General features: G+C 39.5%; 1 protein-coding gene across 1 annotated transcript in view; it reads left to right on the top strand.

Moving 5' to 3' along the window:
* LOC124117106 (sodium-dependent glucose transporter 1A-like) overlaps window positions 1–12,500 on the top strand; it is a 27,682-nt gene that overhangs the window by 600 nt on the left and 14,582 nt on the right. The gene's annotated exons all lie outside the window — the stretch shown is intronic.

Genomic DNA, 12,500 nt, shown 5'->3' with positions numbered 1-12,500 from the left:
GAAACGACAGCCAGTCCACAGTGTTCAACAGTGTGGAACAGTTTGAAAGAAATTAAAACATCTCTCTTTGGATTAAGTAAGGAGTGTTATTTGTCAACTTCGTTTGAAAAACTATGTGTTTTGAACACTTATTATGAACTACTCACGACTTTGGTGTTTTTTAATCTTGAACTTTAGTAATATTTGTTACATATATAACTACCTGTGACCACTTTTCTGAATGTTCTAAGATCGCGGACCTGTGCACCTGTGTTATAAGCGTTGCAAGAGAGCGCCGTTTTCAAAGCGTTGTTGCCGTCATGGTAGAATGGAGATAAACCTACTGTGTTTTGAAATTTGATGTAGTTCCACTGTAGAATAGAAACCTCTTTATTATAATTTGGAACCTCGCGCTAAAGCTCTCGGTTCCCAATTATAATAAAGAGGTATCTATTCTAAAGTGGGACTACATCAAATTTCAAAATACAGTAGGTTTATCTCCTAATTGATATTTGCAGAAGGATGTCTGATAGCAAAATAATCATTATTTCATTATTTTAATAAAAAAATCCGATTCCTGTTTTCCGATCAAGGCATTATCGTGTATGAGTTCTCTTCTATTGAACAAGGATGTGTGTACAGTACAATACACCATTGATACTTGCCGGATATTTCCGGTACTTTCCTGCCATAATTGAAATACGTATGGGTGTTTTGGTTTGTTTTCTATTTGTTTGTGCTTATTTTTTGCGATATTGATATAAATATGGGTACAGTAAACTACAGTGATATCGGTCTCAAATTTTAGTTCGTTATAACCATCAATTTTATTTTGATAAAATATACAGCACATGGCTAGGCAAAAAAACAAGCCAGCTCGTTATGTCCAACAGTTTGTATTTTACTTACATTACAAAACGTATTTTACTGTACATTCATATGTGAACTTCTGAATTTACTCGCCAAAATACACACAAACTCTCTCCTGATAACCCATTCGTCACCACTCGCCCCTTTCCGTAACCTGCAAGAAGACTCGTTCCCCTATCGATGAATGTTATGTGCGAAAATACGACAAACCAATCAAAATGCGCGTGCATGCCCGTTTGCGCTAAGACGGAACCCGGTCGCAAAAATCGCTTTTCGGCTTGTCCCGGAATAACACGAGTTAGTCACGAATGACACGAGTTGGTCACGAATGCTGATTACCCTGTTCAATAGAAACGATTGAACGTTATCTATGACGCAGTTACATAACCTTCCTGTTCACTATTACCATTCAGCCAATCAGAAAGCTTGACTAACGCAAGGGTTAACATGAAAGAGACCCGGATGTAGTGACCAGCGTTAGCATGAAACTGTGAAGACACACTACTTAAAATCAAGCAGATGCGGGGGCGTGGCTGAACTGGCGAGTAGCGGCTTTCATATTATGGTGAGTGAGTGAGTTTGGTTTCGTCGATTTGAATAGTATTTCGGTTATATCGTGTGTGTCGGCTTGATATAGGAGGAAGGCCGAAAGTGATGCAGGTCTGAGACGTTGAACAGTTTGGATGCTAACAAATCTAGAAATATCACTTGGGCGACTCGGGGATTCGAATTCCTGAGGAGTGTTCTTCACAGCGAACTGCGGCACCTTGAATGACTCGGCCTCCCGATACTCTGTAGTTCCGGGTATTTGTGTCATGTACACCCTATCATTCTTTGGCCTTTGTTTTGCTGAAACCAGATCCTGACATTGGAGATAGACTAATACCCCGTCCCCGTTCACTTGCACAACATTTACTTACGTAAGTAATTTTACACAAGTGTAACTATACATAAGTGCGTATATGTAAATTTACTATGCGTTCACATGAAAAGCATCTTAGGTGTGTAAATAAAGTATGTAAATTGTGTAAGGCACACATATTCGTCAGTCTGTTCACGACATTCAACACGAAGCAGGTTGTTTTCCAATCAAAGTTGAATAAGAAGAGAGTTACTTCACCGAAAATGTTCGCGTGAAGCAACATGTGTTCATTTTCATTTCATTTGTACACAAAGTTTTGACTCCTTGAAACCAAAAGAAAACACCGTCCGCTCAACGCTGTATATACGGTTAAAAGTTGGCAAGTGTTGACAATTTTTTGGGTGTTGGCAAAAGAACAGATATTAATCAGATCATCCTCTTACGTTGACATAAACGTTCACATTGGAACATATACACACAGTGCAAATTTACATTTACATTTGCACCTGCTCCAGACATGATGCAAATTTGCCCCTGGTGTAAATATACACACATGAGTAGATGCGTTGACATGACAAGTATACTTTCGTATGTATTCCTACACACGTATGAACATATACACACATATGCATAGAGGCGCATGTGAACGGAGTATATAACATACGAAGAACGATTTGCATTATGTGAATATTCATCCTGACGCTTATCTCTCAGCAAAAAGAAGTCAAACAATAGTGGCTCAGTCCATTTACATGAATAGGGATGAAACCGAGGTCCCCATGTGCCTACAGTAATTTTTGTAGGCAAATTGGGATGTAGGCACTTTATGACTGAACCTGTTTGCGTATACCTGTTTGCGTATACCTAAAGCAGTAGGTTAACGATGAAAAAACATAATAGTTCTCGGAGAAGAGCGTTAGGGTCTACATGTAACCCAAATCTTGAGGATAAGTACAGTCTGAGTTATATATCCACATTGAGAATACATTAGTTTATTATTTTAATAAAAGAAACACCACTAGCTGCTTAATCGAGAACATCTGTGAGTTAAATTAAGATTCCTTATTCAATGTTATGACTTAAATCGTATGTTTGAGGTTATGAAATTAAAGCGTCTAGAATCATAAAAAAACTCTGCTAAAAGCAGAGTCTATCATGCGATTCCAACTACATGTATATCACGAGTACATGTTTATGAATCACTGTCAAATAATGATGTTAGTGTAGCAGGGCGTGGAGTCGTCCCACAGATGACATCCTTACCTTGTCATCTTGCTGACGGGGTTAACCTCTTTGGTCATGTGGACAAGGCGTTATGGCCGCTACATTAAATTAGCAGATGTTCGCGATAAGGTAAGAAAATACTTAAATATCAGTCATCACAGCTCCCTGTGTCGTCACATGAACATTTATCTAATTAGTGTTTAACGCATATCTACACTTATAATGAACTTAACCAAACCAGCGTTGTTTTCTATTAGTCACCGCAGCTTCCTGTGTTGTTACATGGACATTTATCTAATTAGTGTTTAACATATATCTACCCTTTTAATTAACTTAACAAAACCAGCGTTGTTTTCTAGTCCCTGTGGTTATTCATACACTAGTACTGATTAGCGATGCAATGAAAACAAGCAGTGCATGTACTGAATATTTTGGATTTTTAGATTTTAAGTTCATATTATGCAATGGCCTGCCTGCTCTTTGTCAAACTGTTCTTTCTTCTGAAGGGGGCACGGGTGGCCCAGTCGTCGAAGGCGCCGCGATTCGCTCATTCGTCACCACTTGCCCCTTTCCGTAACCTGAATAACACGAGTTGGCGTTTCGCTGTGCAGAGTTGCGTCCCTTGGGCACGCCAGAAACCTATGATTGTGGGTTCGAATTCCGGTTCGCCCCGATTATTTTTCTAGGTTCGTCAGCACCATACGCCTGCTCGTGGGTTTCACCGAAGTAGTAAACATCTGAGGCCTGAGACTTCGGGCTTTCCTCCCACATTAAGCTGACACGCCGTGATATAACTGGAATAATGTTAAAAGCGGCGTTAAACCCAACTCACTCACTCACATTGAGATGTGGCTCCCTCAAGTTGTAGATTGAAACGAATAAAAGCAAATGTTCTTGTTATAACCCTTATTCAATGATTGCTCTGCCACCAACTTGAATATATTGCTTTACGATAATACCCTTGCCTCTTCATCAGGTAGAATGTGCTTTAAAATGTTCACCCGCAGAAACTATTCCAACATTCATAATTTATATATTTAATTTTTTTTAAATGTATTTATTTATTTTATTTCCTTTACTTGTTCCTTCTCTATGGTGTATATAACGCTAAGTTGTGTATATATACTCATATATTTTATACCTTATGTGTATGTAATATTAATGTTTTTATCAAGAATTTTTCTTGATATAACTCTCTGTCATAACCCGTTTAGGTGTTTTAATGTATCATGCTCCGTTGACTTTTATCTTCTTTATGTACAAATGGTGAGACAACAATGCACCAATTTGTATTGTATTTAATTATATTGTAGTATCACATTTCCGAGGTCCCTTTGATCTATTGTTATTTTAAGACTCCATTATTCTCCTAAAAACCCTCTAAAAGGCCCTCAGGGGGTCCTTAGGTACGGAAGCCTTTGAGGACCATTTTTTTTCGATACTATCCTGCAATTTCAAGTTACTAAGTTGGAATTTGAAGATACTTAGTTGAAATTTCAAGATAATAACTTGAAATTTCAAGATGATTATCTTGAAATTTCAACTTAGTATGTATCTTGAAATTTCAACTTAGTATCTTCAAATTTCAAGTTATCATCTTCAAATTTCAAGAAAAAGAAAATGGCCCTAAAAGGCTTCCGTACATAGGGGCCAGAGCCAGACCTGCATAATATTACGTCACCTACTTAGCTTGGAAATTCGCTTGTATCGTTCTGCTATCACTCTGGCTTAAACTGTTAAGAAAGGGAAGTGAAAAGGATAGGCCGGAAGTAAATAGTTACCGTACATAATACATTAGAAAGAATTAACGATGCGATAACAACTGCTAAACTTAAACGGCCAAATAAAAGCGAAGGAAAGAAACTTGTGTTAGCTGAACCACGAACTTGTATAGGTTATATCGGTCCGTGGCTGAACTCAAGTCAACACGATAGCTGTATACATGCATGTATTTACAGAACATTAATAAACAGTTGTAGTTATTCAATTTCAGATGATATATTTTATTTCAATAAAGTAAAATACTCTTCTTCGTAGAGATCCGTACATGAGACTAAGGCCCAATGTCGTTGTTATAGAAAACGAATTTCTTCTCCAACCTGTCACCAGTATGACGCCACGTGTTTTCTCTGTTTTGTCCGTTGGACTTATGACGTATTCGTGTGCAGTGTTGGGTGAGCTCACCCGGGCTGGTCATGTGACAAATTGTAACCGATGGGTAACAGTATAAAGGCAGCGACCTGCGCAGTGCCGTGCTGCACGGAGAGACAGAACTGGATACGGGCAGTATAAGTTCACAGCTGGTAGGTGTCGTTGCTTCCTTTACTGCTAATATACTGTTACACGTGCGTAAGAATTGTAAACCACATGTTATGATTAACAGACAGACAGACCCAAGGCCCATGGTACAATGCAGATTGGATATTAACATTTGTCACGTGATGTTAAAGACATGTTTTAAGAAACAGCATGGATCATATCAGGATTTTCAGAGTTGAGCAGATTTATCATTAGCTGATCCATTTACATTTTACATTTAAATTGTGCAATGGAATTTTAAGTTTACAATAAGCTCTTATTAAACTTTTATCATTTAAACAAGTTAAAAATCTTGAAGAGGGAATGAATGGACACAGATGCTAACGCCCAATGACCAGTAGACGCCCGTCTAGATATGCACTGGGGTACATGTGAGGAGTCCGAAGTCCTATTCCAACAGGGGGCACGGGTGGCCCAGTCGTCTAAGGCGCCGCGATTCGCTGTGCAGAGTTGCGTCCCTTCGGCACGCCAGAAACCTATGATTGTGGGTTCGAATCCCGGTTCGCCCCGATTATGTTTCTAGGTTTGTCAGCACCATACCCGTGCTCGTGGGTTTCACCGAAGTGGTAAACGTCTGAGACCTGCATCTCTTCGGGCTTTCCTCCCACATTAAGCTGACACGCCGTGACATAACTGGAATACTGTTAAAAGCAGCGTTAAACACAACTCACTCACCTATTCCAACAACCACGTTTAACAATAAATGCGTCATGGATCAATGAATTAAGTTCATTCTAAAGTTTGTCGAGCGGTGCACAAACTAGCGCTTTTCTATATATAACATTTATGAATTAAACAAAGTCTCAGATTTTATTCGTGGCAGTATTGCTGATGCTGACATATTGAACTGACATTCTATACAAGAATGTTACTCAGTATAAATATATAACACCAGTGCAAGAGAATAACCAGTTTTGATAATCCCCCAGATTCCAATTGGCCTGAAGGGCAAACAGTTGCGAAAATAATATGAATCGACCTCTGAAAATCAGTGAAGACACCAGGTGTTCGCGAAAAGGGTAAGCATGTCCTGCCCTACAAGTAGCAATATTTCTTCATCCTTAAAAATCCTAGCAATTGTTCAAGTAGTATTACTTTCTACATTATTACTCCTTGCAACATCTCACGAAATATATGGGGACTATTTCTTAGATTATATGAAACAACAAGTGAAAATATGGGTTTTCATAATTTTCAGTATTTATTGTTGATTCTGCATAAACTGAGGGGCAAAAGAAAGTATACCAAGTTTGTTTGTTATGTAATTGAAAATTGAAAGAACTGTTGTTATATTTGATCATGTCTATTTAACCATCACTCCTTCCTGCAACATTTTCTGAACATTAATAAGTGGCTGGGTAATTTTGTATAAAAATATAACTGGTTCTATGAAACCTGGGGTAAGAAATGATTACAAAGTTAATAATACTCCCAGTTGTGATTTTGTCACTCAAACATAAACTGAAACCTAAAAGACAAGATAGACACAATTTTATGGATAACAACTTCTTTAATACTGTGAAAAGCGACGTTACGGTATAGATCCTTATACCGTTGTCAAGCAAGACAACGGCATAAGTCATTAAAATCAGATCTTAGTTCTCGCTATCGCTAAACAAAGATCTGAGGACATCCCATTACGGATCACGTCAGAACGACTTTTCATCCGACCAATCAAAGCGTCGCTAACCAGATCATGAAAGTGACAGTCAGAATGTGTTTTCTAAACATTGCAGCCTCGAAAACGTTAAAACGGCGTATTCGACTGATTCCGTCAAAATTATCGTCTGTCTCTCGCTTCCGTAGGATAAACATTTGAACGGAGGCGGCGTTGCACAGTACGTGGAAAGCACTGCCATACAATCGTAACCATATATTAGACATTCCGGATTGTTCAGTTTTCAAAATTTTAATCGAGCACTGTGTCAACATATTTTTCAAGCGTAATCTGAAATGGAAGTCGCCAGGTTGAAACGAGTGCCGTAAAGCTCGAGAAAGCTGCTTTCTCATTGGCTGATATCGACTTCTCGTTTCAGTGGTCGGTCAAAGTTCGCGAAAGGTCGTTCTAACGTGACCCGTAATGGGATGTCCTCAGATCTTTGTTTAGCGGCAGGGAGATCTGATTTTAATGAGATTGAAGAGGTGCATGCCTTCAGCAAATAATAAAGTATCCGAAACTTTTTCATCTGCACTTCGGATCCGTTGACATTTGTTAATATATCAAATTAGTATACATACCTGGGAGTTAGTGTTAGTCATACATTAAATCTGGAATAAATGAATTCAAATTCAGTTATAAAAGGTAGAAAAGCACTACTTGGATTACTGTCAAAGTTATCTCAATTTGAACTGGGGGCACGTGTGACCCAGTCGTCTAAGACGCCGCGATTCGCTGTGCAGATTTGCGTCCCTTGGGCACGCCAGAAACCTATGATTGTGGGTTCGGATCCCGGTTCGCACCGATTATGTTTCTAAGTTTGGCAGCACCATACCCATGCTCGTGTGTTTCACGTCTGAGACCTGCATCACTTCGGGCTTTCCTCCCACATTAAGCTGACACGCCGCGATATAACTGGAATACTGTTAAAGGCGGCGTTAAACCCAACTCACTCACTCACTCACTCACTCACTCAATTAGAACCGTGCCACCTACGCCTATATTTTCAACTTTGTGATTCACAAATACTACCAATGCTTTCGATATGGTTCCGAAGTATGGGGTTTTCAGAGGATGAGTCTTTTGTTAAAATACATGTGAAACAATGTCTTAACGTCGGTCTACCGACCCCTAATAATATGGTGCGATTGCGGAAGGTACCGTCTATATGTTGACTCTAATGTCCGCTGAATAAGGTCCTGATTTCGCAGGTTTAGAATGGGCGAACAACGATGACCAAAACAGTAATATAATATTATATTTCATTATGATAAAATTGGTTACACAACATGGGCATCCAAGCCTGGGCATGCCTTTTTCTTATAGATTTGGTTATATGTGGTAAATCAAGGAGTTGGGAACGAACATATGTTTATTTACATTTTAGACAGATGTTCTCAGGATATGTTTGATTAAAATTTGAGCTTAATATTTAAGAAACAAACGACTCGTATTCGTTGTTTATCTCTCCCTGCAGTGTTTTATTGTGCGATAAACAACGACCACGAGTGGTTTATTTCTTATATGAGATTTTAACATTATGTACAGCCTCTTTAAGGATGTTGATAAAATGTACAACCTTTCAAAAAAGTTACCTTAATTTTAATTATGATGACTCCCTGAATAGAATCCGACCGCGTCAATGTCGGACAAGTCCATTTTATGAACAGATGGGTTTAGTTTTGTATTTACCGCTTATTCTATGAACCCTCACGTCGATAATCGGTACCTTTTCTACTAATACTGATTGTCATATCTCTCCCACTTTTAAATGCGATCGTTCGACCACTGCGTTTATCTGCGTACCCCAGCTACATCTATCGGGAACAACTTATTAGACACCCTCCCCCATCCTCAAAAATGACTTCGTCCAATATATGCGGCGTCAAGTTGCGAACGCATATCAGAATTTCCAGAAACGACGTGATAGAACAATGTTATATCGTGAAATAAACCACGCTTCGTTCTTCGTAGTGGGGCCGTTTCGCGACAGATATGGGGTGGGTTGTGCCCTTTATGGTAAAAGCATGAAACTTGGCACTGTTGGAGGTAATAACATTCCAAATATTTTCAGATATTAAGCCTCCTAACAAAATCCAATATGGCCTCCAAATCCAAAATGGCCGCCATGGAGGAATGAAATTCTAGTATATCTCACGTGAACATGACCCACAACCTAAATATATAAAGAGAAATTAACATATTGGAAATGTATTTGCCCAACACAACACCTGAAAGTAAATAATTTTATCACAATAGACTTTTTATGTTGATTTAGGTAATCTAAAAAAATAAAAGAATATATGCATTTCATACTTTTTCGGCATATCTATAAGACATACGTCATGAAGGCCAATTAAACATACCAATATTGTATTCTCATATGGTAAATACAGTGATAACTACAGACTATTTAACGAACAAAATTTGTATTCATAAAAATCTGCTGTAAATGGCTAACGGGTTTGGTTTTTTGGGCAATTAAATGTGATCACATTTGCCATCACATTTGCAAAGTGGTGTACCAATTAAACGAACCACAACACAGTAACACCTTGTTCTGAACCCTCGCTCATACTTACAACTACATCTCAACAGTTCCTGACATGACTTAGAAGCTTGTGGTAGTGTAGTCCACAAAGACTCATAGCCATGTGCTACTGATATTACCTATCCTCTCTCAGTTGGTGTGGGAAGGTCTGTTTCGGCCTCTAGATCAATTGATTTACATTTCTTAGTGAATACGTCTTTGCGTGTCTCATCAACTCTTGTACCATTTTCATCAATGACCGGCATCATGTTCATCACATCCTGTTCGGTTGGTACATCATCAATGAGATTGAAAGCCTCAGTTGCTTCATCATACACATTCACGTTTCCCACGCTGTTCTTTTTGTCTGCCTTTCCCACAAAGAAAGATGTTTGGTCACAGCCAGCAAAGGTTGAAGTGGATAGGCTTCCTCTGGTCCATGGAATCCGACAAAGACATGAACAGCCAAATATCTGAATTGTTTGTCAGTTCCAAAAGCTATCCAGAGGTGACACACAATTATTCTGCCAAACAACGCAATGACCAGGACAATGACATCAGTATCAACTGTTCGAATCAGAATCCCATCATGACCCAGTCTGGCAGCATTAGACGTGCAAACATGTCTTGTATCAGCTTCTTAATCTGAACATGGATGCAGATTATTGACAACGTCTGACCCTGTGTTGCACAGAATCCGTTTATTTTAAGTTTGTTTGTCCCCACATGCTTATGAAATAACTCGTTCAGCCAAGAACTTAAACAGTTCTGTCTTGTTCTCGTGAATTCTCAGAAATGTCTTCTATGTGTGAAGAACTTTGCTGCTTGGTTGAACGCAGCCTGTGACTCTGTTTTCCTCATTTGATTCTTGCTGTTGATGTGAGACTGTACTTGTCCCAAACAATGTCGGCCCTGGACACACTCTCAAGACTCCCACCAGGTCTTAGCATGAGCGTCCGCCCGGAGAGCGGAAGGTCCGGGGTTCGATCCCCGGCCGCGTCATACCAAAAGACGTTAAAAGATTGTACTTGTGGTTACCCCGTCTGGCGCTCGGCATTAAGGGGCTAAAACAAGGACTGGTCGGCTCGGAGTCAGTATACTGTTTCTGAATGGGGTATTCATGTTAAACTGCGGCATGGTATCTCAGTGGTCTAGCACTATAAATTGGCATCAGTCCGGACTAGTACAAGCAGCCACACAGACACACACACGTACATGCACGTCGCTATATAAGTGCAATGATCTTGGACGCGACGTTAAACCCCATTTCACCTCACCTCACCACCACCTCTTAGCATGAACACAATTGCCATCCCATCTGAGAGTAGCGTATCAAACTGTGGGCGAGTATTTGTACCGAATGAATTCAGAACATGTTATTTCACAAGAATGTGGGAATAAAACATTATAAGCACTTACACAAATATAGTCCGTGGAACAAAGGGTCAGATGTTGTCAAAGATCTGCATCCATATCTGGATATATTTTGAATGTCATTACCTACAACCATACCAACTTTCATGCTTTTTATCACAAATGTTTCACGAAACGGCTCCACTAGCATTGCTCTTTGCGATTTATCGCGTAGCTATCTTATATTAGCGGACAGTACAAGGTATGATGCATACAGATCTTGTAAAAATCATCTTGCAACAGAAAAAATATTCTTTTTCCTTTACATCAAAGAATTAGGAAATATAGTCAGTAGGTTCAGTCTTGGTCTAATGGATATTGCTATCAATTCTGGCCGACATAAATCCAGTCCTGAAATTTACGACTTTGTCCATTATGCAAGTCCCATGTTGAGGATGGGTATGTATTCTTTTTGTATGTAAGGAATATAAAGGTTTAAGGAGAGGTGTATTGAAGAATATTTTTGTGTCAACATTATCGAATCAACATCCGTTAGATTTATGACCGATTAGGTGGACACAACAGTGTAGCTTTATTCGTGAAACATTCTCTCGAATTAAGGAAACAGGTTAAGATACCATTTTTACGAAACGAGTGAACTTTCTATGGTATCTGACCTCGCTTTCGTTCGGTCAGTTACCATAGAAAGTTCACGAGTTTCGTAAAAATGGTATCTAACGAGAATGAGTGTGGTATTTTATTTATTACCAATGTTAAATATATATTTAGGTGTAAATACATGACAACTTTCGTTCGTTGACAGACCAAACTGAAACCGGTTGCAAAATCTGGTTGCGCATGAATATTGATATATGCCCAAATATGAGCATTGGTGACATTTCTGTGCATACGCATTAACAACATGTTCCTGATGTTGTGTTTGCAAACATTACAGCACCGACGCTCAAGAATCCTTTAAGAAGAATTTCTTCAACGTATGGTAATTCAAGCGCCATGTTGTTAGTACGCAGGACACCTATAAGGAAATTTGAAAAGTCAAATTTGCGCCGCGCTTTGAATATCGACCAACAGTCGGTCACTCGCACTGCCGGTGTCCCGTCTGTGTATTTCAAATTGCTCGGTTTCCTTGATCTATCAGCTAAATTTATATCCTGTCCGTACCATTTTGAAAGAGGGAAATCAGAGTGTTCGCCAAAGACATTCATCTTAACTGTACCACCCTGTACTGAAAATCAACAAACTGAAGTCTGCTTGCATGTCAGTGACAGCTTCGAAAGAAGGGCAAGGTCACCACTGGAATAAGAAAAGACAACCGTGATCTACTCACAACGTATTATGCTAGAGATAGAGAATGTTATTGTTCACATAATCAGGGGCACATAATCAGAAATAAGACACACTTCTACGGAGTTTTGGGGGGCACGGGTGGCCCAGTCGTCTAAGTCGCCGCAATTCGCTGTGCAGAGTTGCGTCCCTTGGGCACGCCAGAAACCTATGACTGTGGGTTCGAACCCCGGTTCGCCCCGATTATGTTTCTAGGTTTGTCAGCACCATACCCGTGCTCGTGGGTTTCACCGAAGTGGTAAACGTCTGAGACCTGCATCACTTCGGGCTTCCTCCAAGATTAAGCTGACATGCCGCGATATAACTTGAATACTGTTAAAAGCGGCGTTAAACCCAACTCA

This window comes from Haliotis rufescens, unplaced genomic scaffold (genome assembly GCF_023055435.1).
Source record: "Haliotis rufescens isolate VD_foot unplaced genomic scaffold, xgHalRufe1.0.p SCAF_10, whole genome shotgun sequence".
Lineage (NCBI taxonomy): Eukaryota > Metazoa > Mollusca > Gastropoda > Lepetellida > Haliotidae > Haliotis > Haliotis rufescens.
The sequence above is the reverse complement of the archived record's forward strand: the minus strand, read 5'-3'. Positions and strand labels throughout refer to the sequence as shown.